This window comes from Cydia pomonella, chromosome 23 (assembly GCF_033807575.1).
Source record: "Cydia pomonella isolate Wapato2018A chromosome 23, ilCydPomo1, whole genome shotgun sequence".
Lineage (NCBI taxonomy): Eukaryota > Metazoa > Arthropoda > Insecta > Lepidoptera > Tortricidae > Cydia > Cydia pomonella.
Genome location: NC_084725.1, coordinates 13,076,464 through 13,095,932, shown reverse-complemented (window position 1 = coordinate 13,095,932; position 19,469 = coordinate 13,076,464). Strand labels below are relative to the sequence as shown.

The 19,469-nt window shown below is 38.9% G+C and overlaps 1 protein-coding gene across 7 annotated transcripts in view; it reads left to right on the top strand.

Annotated features, from left to right (window-relative positions):
• Nucleotides 1–275: 275 nt before the first annotated feature.
• LOC133530601 (calcium-dependent secretion activator) overlaps nt 276–19,469 on the top strand; it is a 77,923-nt gene continuing 58,729 nt past the window's right edge. For 4 of the 7 annotated variants that reach the window (XM_061868571.1, XM_061868570.1, XM_061868574.1 and 1 more), the window contains exon 1: nt 277–587. The gene's annotated coding sequence lies outside the window, so the exon portion shown is untranslated. Of the gene's footprint in view, nt 588–19,469 lie in introns of all 7 variants that reach the window. The other 3 variants (XM_061868575.1, XM_061868572.1, XM_061868569.1) reach the window with 1 other exon arrangement.

Sequence of the window (19,469 nt, the reverse complement as noted above, 5' to 3'; positions counted from 1 at the left end):
GGTAGACATAAAGTTTAGGGCATTTTGTGATAGACCATAGTGTTCTAATTTCATAATGAGCGTTCCATGCTCCACGCAATCAAATGCTTTACACAGATCACAAAATATGCCAATTGCATCACAATAATTTTCCCAAATATTATAAATGAGTACCGAAGCAGCATCGGTCGTGGAACGGCCCTTTGTGAAACCGAACTGATTGTTTGAATAATTATTTCCCCTTCATCATTTTTACTGCGTAAAACGAAATACAGGCGAGTTTACGCACAGCCTTGGTAACACGTTTTAAACATGGCAACACCGAAGCGCGGGTGAATACGAACCGTGACCTCGTTTCCTACCCCGTCGCCCCTAAGTCGGCATGAGGGCGCAGCCTTAGCGATACGTTATCGTATCGACCCATCATCCGCCATTAACACGCATGCGCAAAAATATGCGGAATAACTGACGTTTCAGCCAGCCAGTACCGCGGCGAAAATCCACACGACCCTGTAAATAAAACTGTAAATATTCCTAAATTAAATAGTGACTGTGATTCGAATGTTTTAAAAATCGACGCTGTTTTTCGTGATTTCTGAACGCGGCGGGTGAGTTCCTATTTTAAAATATTTTTTTTAATTCGATTAACTCTTTTTCTGTTTATGTAACGTGCCAAATTGGATTTCTTTGGCTTTATTCTTAAAATAGTCGTAAACTTAAGCCTTCTTGGAGGTTTTATGTAACGGGTATGTTATGTGTGTTTATATGTGGTACATATATAAGTTTTTAGGTTGGTATTTGTGTTGTTAGTCTGCGATACGCGTGTCCGATAAAAACTTAATTTACTGTGCCAAGGCCTTCTCGGTAATAAAAAGCTAGGTCTTTCCGTGTTTTTCCTGAGTTATACGTTGTTTTCAGACTGAAATATTTATCTGAAAGCCTAGGTAAAGCCTAGTTTGTGAAAGCTTTTCGCAACAAAGAATCTAAAAATAGTTTCATTTCGAATCTTATGGCAAAGAAACTGAATGTTTGAGTCAAGTATTTGAATTATTTATAGGGATCTTGATTTGGATACGATAGGAATGGAGAAATGAAAGGTTCTTTTGTCATAATATTATGTTAACGATATTTTAAGAGTTAGACGGAAGATATTTCCTTCAAGAACCTTTATGCCATAAGTTTGCCTCTTGTATGGATTATATTTTTTTAGGAATAAGTAGTTTTTCATATTGTTTGTTTATATTGTCTGATTATAAATAAGGTTTTGATAATGTATGATAATGGAAAAGGAACCTTTTAGCCGGGAAAGTTTTCGTAACTATTTCTAGGAGAAAAAAAGATTTAATTTTTTATTGGTTACCATCATATTCATATTTTATACATACATACATAATAATTATAATCACGTTTATTTCCCGGAGGGGTGGGCAAAGACCACTGTTTTTGTTGCTACGATCCTGACATACCTCTTTCGCTTCCTTCACTTTCATAACATTCCGACCTACGACCGACCGGTTTGGCCTAGTGGGTAGTGACCCTGCCTACGAAGCTGATGGTCCCGGGTTCAAATCCAGTAAGGGCATTTATTCGTGTGATGAGTATGGATATTTGTTCCTGAGTCATGGGTGTTTTCTATGTATTTAAGTATTTATATATTATATATAACGTTGTCTAAGTACCCTCAACACAAGCCTATATTGAGCTTACTATGGGACTTAGTCAATTTGTGTAATAATGTCCTATAATATTTATTTATTTTATTTATTTATTCCTCGTACACGCCTCGCCGGTTAAGAACGCTGTTGACCTGTCCTGTCTTCAGGTGTTGTGGTTCTGTAGGTTCAACTTGTTTTCATAAATTATTAGCAGAAACTAGGTACCTACTCATTACTGTTTACACAGTTAGGAGCCCTTAATCCTTGGAGCGTTCTCCGATTTCACGAAATAACGCTCGATAGATGGCGTTGGCGCTCGGTACGCGAGCGCCGGCAACGCGACGCGCGTTTCAATGCAGACTAGAATAATCTTGATAGTTTTCAATATAATTTCAAGCAACATTAATTTTAGTGTTATTTGATATCAGATGGGCACTCTTTATTTTATTTTATATGCACAGTAGTTTTTTTTATGTACACTACTACTAAGTGTACAGACTACAGAGTGTACTATAACCCTTGCTCTTTATTCTCTCTCTTTCACACCAATGGAAAATGAAGAAGTTAGTAAATGACTGCAGGTATAAATAAAGTATATTAGTGCGATAGAGAGACAGATAGTGTTTCGTTGTCGTATCGTAAACGATTGGCATGTTGGCCACACACTTGCTTGGTGCCTAGCCAAAATACCAATCGTTTGCGTATATTAGTGCGATAGAGAGACAGTAGTGTTTCGTTGTCGTATCGTAAACGATTGGCATGTTGGCTACGCACCCATGCTGCCCAGCCAAGATGCCAATCGTTTGTGCATATTAGTACGAGAGAGAGACAGATAGTGTTTGTATTATTATTTATGACCCGAATGAAGTCCATCCAGGTTCTTATGATGGAGTCAGGAGTTGGTCACCAGAACTCCTAATCTACTCATTATAATTCCATCGTGCTTGGGCTCAAAAGATTTGCCCTGACGAACACCATCGATCTAGATGAGGTCCAGGGTCTCATGACGGAGTCAGGAGTTGGTCACCAGAACTCCCCAGAACTCCTAATCTACTCATCATAACTCCATCGAGTTTGGGCTCAATAGATTTACCCTGATGAGCACCATCAATCTAGATGAAGTCCAGGGTCTCATGATGGAGTCAGGAGTAGGTCACTAGAACTCCTAATCTACTCATTATAATTCCATCGTGTTTGGGCTCAAAAGATTTGCCCTGACGAGTACCATCGATCTAGATGAAGTCCAGGGTCTCATGATGGAGTCAGGAGTTGGTCACCAGAACTCGTAATCTATTTATCATAACTCCATCGTGTTTGGGCTCAATAGATTTACCCCGACAAGCACCATCAAATTACCATTATGATGAATAGATTAGGAGTTCTGGTGACCAACTCCTGAGTCCATCATGAGACCCTCGACTTAATCTAGATTGATGGTGCTCGTCAGGGCAACTCTATTGAGCCCAAACACGATGGAGTTATGATGAGTAGATTAGGAGTTCTGGTGACCAACTCCTGACTCCATCATGAGACCCTGGACCTCATCTAGGTCGATGGTGCTCGTCATGGCAAATCTCATGAGCCCAAACACGATGGAGTTATGATGAGTAGATTAGGAGTTCTGGTGACCAACTCCTGACTCCATCATGAGACCCTGGACCTCATCTAGGTCGATGGTGCTCGTCATGGCAAATCTCATGAGCCCAAACACGTTGGAATTATAATGAGTAGATTAGGAGTTCTAGTGACCAACTCCTGACTCCATCATGAGACCCTGGACTTTATCTAGATTGATGATGCTCGTCAGGGCAAATCTATTGAGCCCAAACACGATGAGGTTATGATGAGTAGTTTAGGAGTTCTGGTGACCAACTCCTGACTCCATCATGAGACCCTGGACCTCATCTAGATCGATGGTGTTCATCAGGGCAAATCTATTGAGCCCAAACACGATGGAGTTATGATCAGTAGATTAGGAGTTCTGGTGACCAACTCCTGACTCCATCATGAGACCCTGGACCTCATCTAGGTCGATGGTGTTCGTCAGGGCAAATCTATTGAGCCCAAACACGATGGAGTTATGATGAGTAGATTAGGAGTTCTGGTGACCAACTCCTGACTCCATCATGAGACCCTGGGCCTCATCTAGATCTATGGTGCTCGTCAGGGCAAATCTTTTGAGCCAAAACACGATGGAATTATAATGAGTAGATTAGGAGTTCTAGTGACCAACTCCTGACTCCATCATGAGACCCTGGACTTCATCTAGATCGATGGTACTCGTTAGGGCAAATCTTTTGAGCCCAAACACGATGGAATTATAATGAGTAGATTAGGAGTTCTAGTGACCTACTCCTGACTCCATCATGAGACCCTGGGCCTCATCTAGATCTATGGTGCTCGTCAGGGCAAATCTCATGAGCCCAAACACGTTGGAATTATAATGAGTAGATTAGGAGTTCTAGTGACCAACTCCTGACTCCATCATGAGACCCTGGACTTTATCTAGATTGATGATGCTCGTCAGGGCAAATCTATTGAGCCCAAACACGATGAGGTTATGATGAGTAGTTTAGGAGTTCTGGTGACCAACTCCTGACTCCATCATGAGACCCTGGACCTCATCTAGATTGATGGTGCTCGTCAGGGCAAATCTATTGAGCCCAAACACGATGGCGTTATGATAAGTAGATTAAGAGTCCTGGTGACCAACTCCTGACTCCATCATGAGACCCTGGACCTCATCTAGATCGATGGTGTTCGTCAGGGCAAATCTTTTGAGCCCAAACACGATGGGATTATAATGAGTAGATTAGGAGTTCTGGTGACCAACTCCTGACTCCATCATGAGAACTTGGACTTCATCCGGGTCAAAAATAATAATGCAAATGCAAACCCTAACGTAATTTCAAGTAAAAATGCGTTTTTCAGAAAATCGCAGCCAAATAACACTAGACCCTACTCATAGTGTTGTGTTCCTGCCGGTGAGTAAGGTTGCCAGAGCTCAACGAGGGGTGGGAGGGGGTTAGAGTCGGCAACGCGCATGTAACTCCTCTGGAGTTGCAGGCGTACATAGGCTACGGATACTGCTTACCATCAGGCGGGCCGTAAGCTTGTTTGCCACCGACGTAGTATAAAAAAAAGGACCACTGAAAATCCATCAATAAGCGAGAGTCTGTTAAGCATAGTGTAAAAAAAGAACTTTTATTAAGATTTTCTAATCGCAGTATATAGCACTTCTCGGAACTCCGTAGCTGATTACGATCGCAACGATTGCCTGACAATCGAGCACAGGTCCGTCCTCTAAGCGCGCTCCGCGCGGACTGAGAGCGGGGCGTCGCTGCTGCGTGATTTATACGTGTTTTAAAAAAATATAAATTTACGGCAATGTAGGTCCCATAGTTATGATTTTTTTTTATAGGTTAACATAAAGTTACAGTTTGCTATAATATTATTTTTAAAGCAAAATATGCGTACAATTTGCGGAAAAAAAATATAATAAAACCCTGTTTTCGCCAAAAAAATGAAGAAAACTCGGAAGGTATTTTATCAGTTTTTTCAAATGAATCTTCGATTGTTAATCATTCCAGCCCCTCGTACGAGATATGTTGAATCAAATTGTAGTCATTCATGTACCAAATGATTCTTGTTTACAGCAAAATTGAGAACCGAAACGCCACATCTCACTGCAAAATTTGGAAAAGACTCCCAAAAAAACTCATTAAAAAAGAGGTTTAAAAGAGAAAATGAAAATTTGAACTGTTCGAGCCGCTAGTTTAGGAAACGATTATTTAAGTACGTTACCAGTTTTTGAATAAATACTAATAGTTACGTCGTAATCTTGAATGAAAAAGGAAGCATTTTACAAAATACGCTCGTCGGTAGGAATAAGGACTCTTAGTACCTACGCTTTCCTGCCTAAAGTGCCAATTACATCCACACTCGTTATGGCCCGATGTCAGGCCCGACGTCGGTCCCGAGCAAGAGTATTTTTCCGTTTCACCAAATATCCAAAATTAATTGCCAAAAATGTTCAATGTTTGATATTTTTGCATATGAATCATTTTTATACTTCAAATATTGTTAACGATGTGCTGATATTCATAACATTCCTCATACACGCTCGCCGGTTTAGGGTGCGCTTGATCTAGCCTTTCTTCAAGATATATAATCAAGCGAGCGAAGCGAAGTGAAGTTCTTCCATTCAACTTGGAACGCTGGCTAGGGGCACGTCCCGACATTTCGATGTTTTTTAAGATGAACTATCAAAGCATAGTTTGATGGACAATAACTTAAGTAAATTTGTTCTAATCTAAATGAAATTAGGTAAACGCGTAGTTGAGGGCATTATATTTTAGTCATTAAATTATGAGCAGGCTCGATCAAGGAGTCTTGGAGCTACAAGAGCCTAGAAGGCCAAAAGGCTATTTGTGAGGGGTCTTGCTATTCTGGTTATCTTATTTGCACGAAAGTATGGTCGAGTTTGGTGTCAAACGAAAGTGCTCGGTATACACATTTATAATATAGTTTTGTAATTTAAATAATTAGCAAGATAAAAACGAAATAAAATAAACATAATGTAGGTATTTGACAAGATTACGGCTTACCACAGATACAGTTTATTTGAATATCTATGGTGACCTAAATCTATCATTTAAGGGCTCCCCAGGCCTTACAATAAAACGCACGCTGTTTTCGATCCTTGGCGACTAAGACATTAAATTGATCTATCTTTTTGGCGAACCGCAAGTTCTCAGTTCGGGGCGAACTACTAATATTTTTAACTGACTTCAAAATTTTAAAAGAGGAGGTTATCAATTCGGTTGTATGTTTTTTTTTGTTTTTAATGTTTGTTACTCCATAACTCCGTCATTTCTGAACCGATTTTGAAAATTATTTTTTTGTTTGAATGTTTATATATACAGATTGGCCCGTTTTTGTCAAAACTCAGTTCTGATGATGGGATCCATGAGGAATCGAAAGTGATTTTTGTATTTTCTGTAACAAATCAAACATTTACATTTAAAAATGGGGCTGTATTGTATTATACCAAATACCTCTGTCCCGAGACTTCTCGTCAAAATATTCCTTCCTCAATTCGCGACACTTTAATTTGGTGTTGTGGTAGGTTCAACTTGTTTTCATAAATTATATACGCTTACCTGCCTAAGACGCGTTTTTGGCTTGGTTCCATCAGAATCGTGTTAAGCGGGTTTTGGGTGTATTTAATTTAAATCTGACACTCGTTAGTATAATTTTGGTTTAGGTAGTTTGCTCGCATTATAGCGATATCAGCCATTGGAATACCTGTTTGAGAATATGGTAAACAATGGAATTCTTTGAGTGATACGTCTGTTATGCATGGTAGGACAGTTTAATCCTCCCGGAAATGAAACCTACGCACATCTTATTAAGTACAAGTAAGTAAACGATTGTATATCGTTTATCGCTGTGCATAAAGCACCCGTCACGCTCTGATAATGCAGGCATGACGAGCGTTTTTATCTACCGCGATAAGACCACCTAGAATGTCTAATGGCCTACGTAGACGGCCAAATATAGTTATGCCCGCTTCTTGTATGGCGGTGGTCATGTGGGGCGGACACAGATGGGAATACACCTTCGTAGTCTAGTCGGAACTACCGACTCGGTAGTAAGTCGGAGGTACTCGGTAGTAAGGTTTATGATTTATCTTAAGTCTGAATGCGTAGCTGGAGATTCTGGGCTATAACCGCGAAAATCGGAGTTCATCAGTTGCGGGCATTTTTCTCTGACACTCTAATAATAATAAAAAAGTTTATTTACCAAAAAGTGTACAAAATTTTCTTAACCTATGACTGCCACACTAGGCTATGCCTGTGCTGTGGAGTCAGATTGAAGACAATACTAATTTGAGTTACATCCTACGCTCTAATTAGGTCTTTAGCACCACCCCATCTCGTCCCGTGGGTGTCGTAAAAGCCGACTAAGGGAACACCGACGGATGGGCAGCAGCGTTCGTCGAGTAGTGTTATCAACATCTACTGCGGTCCCAACTCGCACAACCAACCTAAAAATCCTAAAATAACAATACAAACCCCCATCTTAAAAATCAAACCCCCATCATTAACTCAACGTGTAACTTCAACCAACAATAAAACTAAACAATCAAACAACTTCAAACGCACCAACACAAATTTAACCCAACTCAAACAAAATTCAACCTGGGCCCATGGCCGCCCGTACTCAATGCGGGGACCATGGGTCCACCAATAGCTCAATCACAAAAAACAACGCCGGGCCTCTAAACTGAGCATCACCATTGCTTCTCGTCTGATGGTGATGCCGGGCCCGGCATCGCATAAATCATTACAGCCTTTCACAAACGTCACCTCGGGCACAGGGTCGCCCGTATCCTTAGTGAGGGCCCTGTGTCTTCAATTGACACATCAAACCTTAAAAAAAAATTAGGTCTTAGTGAGATTAAAAGAGAAAGATCCCCGCAATTTGCGAATTTCGGTTTTCGCGGTAGGACCCCTGATTCCGTATCTGGATGGGCCATTGACAATTTTTATAGCCCGTTGCAAAAAACATAAGGTCCGCCATTGAAATGCTATCGCGTGAAGACGCGACAACATTTCCATCTTCACCACTTAGATGCCAACCATGTGTTCTCAACTGTGCGTTTCTTCAGAGACTTAATCCTTCCTCGCACAGCCAGACTGTGGAATGAACAAAAATGAAAACCTTTATTGGTAACGATTGTTACATGTCGATTTAACATAGTGTTTGTCGAACTGTCGCCTACATACATCCGGGCCGATAGGACCTTCAAATCTTCAAGCAGGGATCGGAAACCGGTATTTTTTCTATGGGAACGAAAACGGTATTTTTTCGTTCTTTGTTAATTATTTCATTTCTAATTGGGCAATCTAATAATACGAAGTCGTTATCTAAAAACACAACCGAGTCCTATATTTGGAGTATAAAATAAACCGAAATATAATGTTTATTTCAAAGTTTTTCCAAAAAACCGGTTCCGATCCCTGTCAGTTGTTGCAGGTGTCCATATGTGACGGCAATTGTTTACCATCGGGCGATTCGTGCTGCCGAGCCACGAGCTGTCAAGCGATTCGTGCTGTCGTTTACCTCCTATATCAGAAAAAAGGTCCACCGATAGGAAGTTAATATTAGAGTCGCAGTTATTTATTTATTTAATCGTATGGCATTATATATACATTGAGGGCAATCCGAGTGTAGCCTTCAGGTTGCTAAGCCAGGCAACCAAGTCAGGTGTCACGGTGATCAGGTCCTCAGCAGGCCCAGGAAAAGAGTGGAGGCCCACATAGGCCCGCATCGAACATATTATCTAACGCTGCCCACTCCACTCATATCTTGGGCCTGCTGAGGACCTGAACACCGTGTTGCAGTTATAGGAAGCACAATAATAAACCATTTATTTATTTAATCTTTATTGCACAATAGAAAACCTTATAGTACAAAAGGCGAACTTAATGCCATGAGGCATTCTGTACCAGTCAACCTTTAGGCAAAACAGAGAGATTGTGGGCGGTGCTACTTTAACAACAACACATACTTATATGACTTATAATATATACATAAATAATGACAAAACATAAAGAACTTACACGTACTCGTACATTATGAATATTTTATTCTGCTAGCAAAGAAAGCACGCAAAGATTTTTCAAATGCAAACTTATTTTGCGCATTTTTCATGCTGTAGGGAAGTGCGTTCTAAAGACGGGCCGCCTGCACGGAAAACGAATTCGACATGAACCCAGTGCGGTGAAGAGGGATGGATAGAGACATATTGATAGATAGATAGATAAATCATTGATTTGGCAGCTGCAAAAACACGCAATATAAAGTTTTAATCATCATGCCCTTATATAATATCAAACTTCTAACTACTAACACATTATAGATCGTTCGTTATCTATCTTTTTTACGAAGTTTCAAGTTCCTAACTTTATTTTATTTATTTATTTAATAATATTTATTATTATATTATTATTTTAACCGACTTCAAGATTTCAAAAGAGGGGGTTATCAATTCGGTTGTAAGTATGTTTTTTTTTTTTAAATGTTTGTTGTGTAGTTTCAGCTCTGCGTTGATGAGTCCGTCAGTCAGGACATACCCATTTATATATATATAAATTACGTATCTGTATCCCTGCTTCTATATTCAGAAATAGGGTTGTTTCCATCTACAAATCTTAGGGCAGAATTGTATCCCAATAAATTCTTTTGGATTATAAGAATATGTTAAACTACTCTTAGGGGACCTGTAATGACCATATTTTTGTAAATATTTAATTTAAAATATCTTTTGGCACACGTCACGTGACCAAACTCGAAACGTCATTGAAGATTCTGATGACGTCACAACTCTTGGATTGACACTGTGACAGTTAGGCGATATAAACAACAAATGACAAATGTCAGTTGACAGTTCGTATCTTCTACGTGTGTATGTAGTTATGTGTCTAACCGTAAACTGTGACGTCACACAATTTTCAAAGAGCGTTTTGGGCGCGAAAGCATCTGTTAAAGTATATTTTGTTAATATAACATATTTAAAGCCGTTTTTAGTATAAAAGTTGAATTTTAGGGCAACTTTTAGTTAATATAGAACGTAATACAAGCGTTTCGAAAAATTGGAAACAACCCTATTAACATTAAATATCTCATTATTATGAAATAAAAAAAAGAACAAGCTATTTTTGCTTTATTGGGCCACGGATTATGACTATTTTGAAGTTTTTTTAAAATAACTTATTTCTGTTTTGTGGCTTCACATACAGATGAATATTTTATTCAAAACAAAATGAAAATATAAAGGCACTCGTTATAAAATCAACTAGACACCAACACACAATAGTGTTATTCAGAGGTCAAAGTTTACCCCGTGGGAGACCTTTCTAGAAAAATAATGAGACGACATTTTCTCGAAAACCTTTTCAGTGGGCGCACGATATAATAGAGATGAGAATTGTCGCTTCATAATAAATCTCATTATATTTGACTATATAGGGCAGTGTTGCCAGGCGTACGATAATTATCATACATGTACAGTCGCCATCAGAAATATCGGAGCGGCCGAGGTTTTCAATAATATCTGAACACGCACTCTAACGCCATCACAATAGAGGCGTGTTCAGTTATTTGTGAGCGCCTTGGCCGCTCCGATGTACTGTCAGTTCTTAGTGGGATTAAGCTCTGAGTTTTACTGTACTTTCAGGACACTAAATCCCAGGGCTACCATTTACTCCGCTTACCGCATTTGGACTAATTGTGCTTAATTCAATTAACTTAATTACCCACTCAACTTTCCACTGACGCGCTTGGAGAGAACTAGGTACCTATAAGGTTGCCACAGCGATATAATATAGGACATATTTTTGAGCAACTTGTGTGTACCCATATTTTTGCACTTGACTGTACAATAGTGGCGGAGGGTCGGTAGAACTCGACTCCCATCGGCTTGCCTTTGTTTAGCGGGAAATTGTAATATTTTGATAAGTGTCAGTCATATTAACCGATTTTGAAGTCAAAAATGTACTGAGAGCTTTGTATATACAGGGTGGATTTTCTCTTTGGGTCAGTGAGGGCAGCTACCAGATTCCGTGCTGCTACGCGAAAACAGTTAGAAGACCTTCCCTCAATTTAAAATTATTGAAGATTGGCGTTTACAAATTTTAGAAAAACGTAAAGGATGCGAGAAAATGGTAATTTTGACACGCCTTTTATTGATGCCAATCGATCCCATTTCTATGCAGGATCAAAAGCTTGGATGGGATCAAAAAAATATTCGCCTGGAAAAGCCACAAATCGAGGAAAAATTTCCCATACAATTTGTATGAAAATTACAGCTTTCATTTATCACATGCTATTTTTTATGCCAATCGATTATTCAGTATCTTGATACTGAAATTTTCATACAAATTCTATGGGAAATTTCCTTAGGGGTTAACTTACGGTAATGTACTAAAAAGCCACAAGTTAAAGAAAACTTTTTCCATGCATTTACTATGGAGAAAGCAAGAGAGAGGCAAGTTTGTCTTTTTCTTTTTCTCGCGCCCTGTACGTTTTTTCAAAATCCGTAAACGACAATCTTCATCAATTTGAAATTGAGGGATGGTCTTCTAAGACCATTTTCGCGTAGCAGCGCGGGATCTGGTAGCTGCCCTCACTGACCCAAAAAGGAACTCCACCCTGTATAGACAAAGCTCTCGGTACATTTTTGACTTCAAAAACGGTCAATATGAATGACACTTACCTATCTGACACATTTATCAATTATTACAATTTCCCATTAAGCAAAGGCAAGCCGATGGGAGTCGAGTTCTACCGACACTCCGCCACTGTTGTACAGTCAAGTGCAAAAATATGGGTACACACAAGTTGCTCAAAAATATGTCCCATATAGCTCCTGTCGGCGAATTAAGAGCTATGAGACATATTTTTGGAGTAAGTTGCTTGGAGCCATATTTTTCCACTTGACTGTACCTATATGCACTGCTAAAATCATAACCCTCCCTTTACCCTAGTCGGACAAAAGAATCCCCATTCAAATCACGAACTATAATAATTACGGTACTTGTCACTCGCCCATTTTCCACTTAGCCCCATTATGGACCTTTGCCGCTGAAAAATCATCCCTAATTGGAGGGAATTACAGTCCAAATTGGTCTTTAATGTGGTGGAGTGGAAATTTGGTGAGTTATTGTATTGAGTTGCGTTTCATTTGTTCGTAGTTCGTGGCAATTTAACGAAAAATTGACTTTAGTAGCAATTTAAAGAAAAAGGGGCGTAAGGGACCGGTCAGCCAGACAAAAGCTAGGACATACCTACAGATGTGTCTGACAGATTAGTTTGGTAGATTCATCTAAAATAACGCTTAGAAATAAGTTTTTGGCAAAAATTTCAAGCTTTTATCGCTGACTGTACTTTTTTTCCACAGGCAACTAATACTCATCGAGACAATTCTAAAAACACAATTAGGTTGCGTTGTTTTGTCACAGAGTTCCTATGGCTACCTCCTGTCTCCATCATCAGATCAGGTTGATGGTACCATAATATTGCATTGTCACCCGACTTACATATGTATGCAAATTTTCAGCTTCATCGGAAACCGGGAAGCGAGTCAAATTTAACTTGCAAGATTTATCCCATACATAATAAAAATAAAAGCTTGTAAAGACGTGACCACATTTTTAGCTTTAAGTATAGCGGTTTTGAAAGTACCAAAACGTAAGATTAGTGGACTGGAAAATACGAAAAAGTGTATTTAGGACATAAAGTGGGTAGGAAATCAAAAAAATGTACGCAGTCACATATTCATTTTGAATTCAATACTTCCAACGACACTTCACATCATTGGACTTTCGATTATTCAATCACAGGTAATCTTTTATGTACGACATTCTAGACTTGTGGCCATACAGATCTGTACCCCTAGTGTAAATTTAGTCGATAGCGAAACGTGACGTACGCGTTTGCGTTAAGTCTCATTTTGTATAGGATTTTGAGTTTCCAAAACGTCCCGCTTGGCGCGCTCTTTCGAAATCCAATACAAAATGAGACTAAACGTAAACGCGTACGTCACGTTTCGAAATCGAATTTATTTACACTAGGGGTACTGTACCCCTTCGAAATCGAATTTATTTACACTAGGGGTACTGTACCCCTAGTGTAAATAAATTCGATTTTGAAACGTGACGTACGCGTTTGCGTTTAGTCTCATTTTGTATGGGTTTTTGAACAGCGCGCCAAGCGGGACGTTTTGGAAAGTCAAAAATCTCATACAAAATGACACTTAACGCAAGACAAGAAGTCATAGGGTGTAACATATAGTAGTATCTACATACGTAATTTTTTCCTTTTCCTAAAAAAGTTTAATCCTTTACGTATGTGCAAAAAGCAACATTAACTGTCCATCGGTGGACCCTACGCCTTTTGTAATAAGGTCTACTGATGGATAATTAACAGTGTGGGCGATCGTACACATATTTAAAGTTTGTATGACCCGTTTACTAAATTTAAGATTAAGGGGGTAGTTCAACTCTAAACACAATGCAAACAACAATCCTCGAACCCATTCACTTGACCGGTTATCATTCGTTCTTTAGCTGCGTCAGTCTCGTCCCGGGATTATTTCCAATAGAACGGCTCCTTTGCGGAGTTTTTGTTGTGAAATCGTGGAATATTTTGTTTTAACGGACCTGAAATAACTCTCTAATTATTAAGACTTGGGTATTTTTTTGTACCCTGTGCTCTGTGCTTATTCAAAGCCATGTTAGGTTGTTACATTAGTAAATGTTTTGTTGTCCTCCACGTCGGGAGGAGCTCGCTGCGAAACGGTCATCTTGGCGGTCTCCCGTCTGAGGAAAACCTCTTCGTGGTATTAGACGTAAAACGCCAACTACGCAAGGAGCCTATGCCCTCCTACGTGTATACATAAAACGCGGCCGGTCAAACGTACTGCTGTGAATGAGAAAGGGTGTTTAAGAGCAAGTTTGGCCTGGCCAGCCACATAAGAGCTCGTAAGAGGAAAAATCCTTGATTGCTGAGGTCGCCGTCATGGAAATCGATGTGGAGGTCTATATAGATTTAGATTTATTTATTACATGACATACGGTTGCATTACAAATTAAATTCATGTCAATTTATATGAATCTATATTGTGATCGTCAAAAATAAATTCTAATAATGACTAAAAATAACATCATACTCCAGATAGCAACAATTAATAAATGGAAATTTTCACCTGAAAATGATCGTCAAGCCAGAATTTATAGAAAAACAATAATAAAATATAAATTAAATAGAATCAAGAAACAAAAACAATGTCAAATATGCAAAAATAAATTATACAGTTATGTCAAAAAATTCACCAATTGAAATAATGGGTTCTCCAGCAAAAAGTTTCTTAATCGACGCTTGAAAATCGTATCGGATGTTTCCGTCCTTATTTCTGCGGGTAATCGCTCATAATAGGTCGGACCGATGACACACGGGTTCTTTGCTGCAAGTATATTATAGTATTTTATGCATCAGTTGTATAAGAAGGGTCAAAAAAGGCGAGTGGCGTGAGTTACAATGTGAGCCGGAGCCGAAGGCGTAGGCGAACATTTTAAAGGAATACGCCACGAGAATTTTTTGACCTACTTATACAACGTTGCATACAATATTTTTCCTACGAGTCAACAAAAATAAATCTTAATTTAGGTAAACAAATTACAGCAAAAGTATATAGCCAAGACGCGCGAGCATACCTTGTTACGCGCCCGGCCCGCCCCGGGCCGCGGCCGGCCGGTCGGCGACACCTCCTCGTAACTCATGAGGCCCTGGTACTTGCTACTTGCTAAATTAATTTTTTGGACAGTTTTTTTCTCAATTTTGGCCACCGTAGCCTACGGAGACTAACAAGCAACGCTAAGCGGTCTTCGTAGTCTATGGGTGTTGCTATATTACGGGTGTCACATGCGTGTTTCTGACTTATGACGTAATTATTTTTACTATGCAACCAAATGAATATTTTGTAAGTTGGCATCAATGCACTTAGTTTAAAACTGTATTCGTTTTGATTTTGTTAGGTTGGTAGCCATTAATCGCAGTAACGTTATAGCGATTAAAAGCACAAGAGCTGTTATGAGGAATAGACAATATAGACTTTTTTTGAAACCTTTTATGTATGTTCTTATATTCGTGTTAATGAATGCATAAATGACAGATAACAGTAGAGGAGTAGGAAAAAATTAAAGCGCTTTTTCATGTGCTTATTTAATTCGTTTTGGTTTTGTTAGGTTGGTAGCCATTAATCGCAGTAACATTATAGCTTATAAAAGCACAAGAGCTTTTATGAGGAATAGACAATATAGACTTTTCTTGAAATCTTTTATGTATGTTCTTATATTCGTGTTAATGAATGCATAAATGACAGATAACAGTAGAGGAGTAGGAAAAATGTTTTGTTAAGCCGCTATCTTCAGTGTACTAAACGCACAGTAGGACTTAGTGATTATGTGAGCTGTATACCTCGCGAAACCACAAACGAACTCATCCTAGCGGGATCCTATGGCGCTAAGTCCCTTGTGCCCATTTTCGCTATTTTGAGTGAGCTTAAGAAAGACCTGTACAGGAGAACATCCCAACAAAGCATTTTGCCGAAGCTGAAACGGAGGCATTCCCTACCGCTCGGTCAACAACTATAAACACTTAACTTCAACTCATTTCTAAACATAATCCAAACAACAATGCTCGAACCCATTCACTTGACCGGTTCAATTCATTCGTTCTTTAGCTGCGTCGGTCTCGGACCGGGATTATTTCCAACAGAATAACTCCTTTGAGGAATGCTATTTTGAAATTATTATACGGAGTCAATAAGGGGTATTACTATGTTCTGCCGCGAGAGTGCAGCACTAGCACCTATCGTAAACCATAGAGCCGATTATTGTGATGGATTGTGGTAGTGGCGCCCCCTACGCAGAGTTTTGCGTAATATTCCCTATTATGAGTTTATGACAATGGGGGACATATTGTTTTCATTAAGATACGAGTAAATCCCACAAATCTCACCTTTACTTGGAGAATATATCATAAAATTTCCATCAAGAAACAGCGTAATATTAATGTAACGAGAAAATAGACGTGAATTTCAAAGGTTCTGTACACACCTCAGGCTTTCATTGATCCTACTTTCTTTTTTTAAGCTTTTATTTAACTTGCCCTGTTAGTATGTATGGGACAAATCTTGCAAGTCAAATTTGACCCACTTCCCGGTTTCCGATGAAGCTGAAAATTTGCATACATATGTAAGTCGGGTGACAATGCAATATTATGGTACCATCAAGCTGATCTGATAATGGAGACAGGAGGTAGCCATAGGAACTCTGTGATAAAACAAAGCAACCTAATTGTGTTTGGGGTTTTTAAAATTGTCTCGACGAATATTAGTTGCCTGTGGAAAAAAGTACAGCCAGCGATAAAAGCTTGTATCAAAATGAAATTTTTCCCAAAAACTTATTTACAAGCTTTTATTTATCTTTACTTTGTTTGTTACTTTTAGTCTGTTAGGGCGTAGCCAGCCAGTGAACTAGAGGGGGGGGCAAGTTGATATCGCCCCTATGCCCCCCGCAAAGGGGTATACATTGTATGTAAAATTTGAGCTCCAAGAGGGGGCAGCTGCCCCCTGCCTGTACCTGGCTACGCCCATAGATGGCCATAGGAGCTCTATGATAAAACAACGCAACCTACATACATTCAGCGATAAAAGATTGTATAAAAAAAAAAATCAAAATTAAATTATTTTTGTGATACAGAGGCAGATAACGAAATTTCGATTTTTTTTCCGTGGTAGGCCCTTCGTATATGCGAGTCAGATCAAGCTAAGTTGGCAGAGATTTTAATAGCCCAGCCTGTGTAAGTGTTAAGTAAACGTCATAATTTCATATAAGTTTGACGTTTAAAATAACACTTGGGACCCATTTCTCGAACGGTATTAGTCTAATATTATTAGTCTATTGCCATGGTAACCCATACGACTTGACAGTTCGTGGACTAATAAAATTATGGAGTGTGGAATTAAGAGGAGTGGCATCTCTTATGGTAGAACTGTTGCAAGTGTCCAAATGTCAGCTATAAATAATAGTTCTAAATCTCTCCAGAGTAGCGCTAGAGTAGCTAAGAACCTAGGCGTTATTGACGGAGTGAATTGCGCTGTCTATGATTTGATTTTTTTGTTCAAGTACCTACTCTAGGCCACCTATTTAAAGTTTTTTGATGACACTTTGGTACATGGAGATTTCGTTCCTTGTCTCCACCTTCCGTATCGACAGGCCTTGCTAAAACAGTCTAAAAAAATCATATGTTTCTGTTGTACATTTTCTACTTTCAACTAGCGTGTTCAAATGTTGTTATAAGTTTTAGCGGCAATTGCTCTTTATTCAAGTACTCTAGGTATTGTAGCGCCAGCGCCACCTATTTTAATTTTTTTGATGGCTCTTTTTGGTACATGGAGATTTCGTTCCTTATCTCCACCTTCCGTATAATAAAATAATAGACTAAAACCGTTCCAGAAATGGGCCCTTGCTCTGACTCTAGTGGCGCTCTCTACGCAGCGTTTTGCGTTTAAATAAGCACATGAAAAAGCGCTTTAATTTTTTCCTACTCCTCTACTGTTATCTGTCATTTATGCATTCATTAACACGAATATAAGAACATACATAAAAGGTTTCAAAAAAAGTCTATATTGTCTATTCCTCATAACAGCTCTTGTGCTTTTAATCGCTATAACGTTACTGCGATTAATGGCTACCAACCTAACAAAATCAAAACGAATACAGTTTTAAACTAAGTGCATTGCTGCCAACTTACAAAATATTCATTTGGTTGCATAGTAAAAACAATCACTCCATAAGTCAGAAACACGCATGTGACACCCGTAATATAGCAACACCCATAGACTACGAAGACCGCTTAGCGTTGCTTGTTAGTCTCCGTAGGCTACGGTGGCCAAAATCGAGAAAAAACTGTCCAAAAATTTAATTTAGCAAGTAGCAAGTACCAGGGCCTCATGAGTTACGAGAAGGTGTCGCTGACCGGCCGGCCGCGGCCCGGGGCGGGCTGGGCGCGTAACAAGGTATGCTCGCGCGTCTTGGCTATATACTTTTGCTTTGTTTGTCTAAATTAAGATTTATTTTTGTTGACTCGTAGGAAAAGTATTGTATGCAATGCAACGTTGTATAAGTAGGTCAAAAAATGATCGTGGCGTATTCCTTAACTCACGCCACTCGCCTTTTTTTTTACCCTTCTTATACAACTATTGCATAAAATACTATTACTGCATCCCCTTAAAATAGTTCTTGATGCAATATCTCTAACCCCATAATGAACTTGCATTCTTTCACTTCCTTAATAAAATGGCCGTATATATGCAAATCGATATATGCCCCTATTTCAAACTCATGTAAACCCTATTGCAACGTAACAAAGTCTATTATGCAACGACACAAACGCGTATGGACGACTTTTCGATCTTAGATTCGCATGCGTGAATTGCTTTCACAACTGCGTATCTCTTTCAAGTTATTAATGAGAAATTGAGCCATAGTCCAATGTAATAAGGTTGGTTTTAGTTTAACCACGTTGGTAAGATACGAGTTGTAAAATTAAGTCAAATGTGACCTACATGTTTCTTAGGGTAGCGTGAAGCGTGACTAGGAATAACTTCTTAGCACATTTTATAGGCAATTAACATAAAAAAAACTTAAGGGGTTGGAGAGTATTGGAATGAGTTATGAGTAATTTTCTCAACATTGTAATTTTTTTTTTTAATTAAGCCTTAAACGGAAAGCAACAGCCATGCAGAAGCTAGATCGATCATTCGCCCCCGTTTCCGATATAGGTATACAATGTGTTTGTCCACGTATAGTGGAGCCGTTAACCACGTATAGTACGATGAGTTTTATCGACAAATCACCCCCATACCTATATTTTTTCTCAACCATTTTAAAACTGCACCCTTTCAAAGTTTTTTGGTGCCATACACTACTGTACTTGGTTAATGTCCCAATGGTTAGTCATAATGGTTAATCTGCCCATTTACCTATCGCACATCTAAAAAATAATAATCATTCGATTGCTTATGAATTAGGGCAGAAATTTAAAGCATAAATGTCATAAAGTATTTTCCACAATTACTCGAGAATTAATAATAAAAATAAAAATCGAAAAAAAAACCAGGTCGTCCCTGTACTATTTTTATTGTTAAATGATAGAACAGGATATCAGCTGAAAGTTGACATCAAAATGATAGCCATAGTTAAA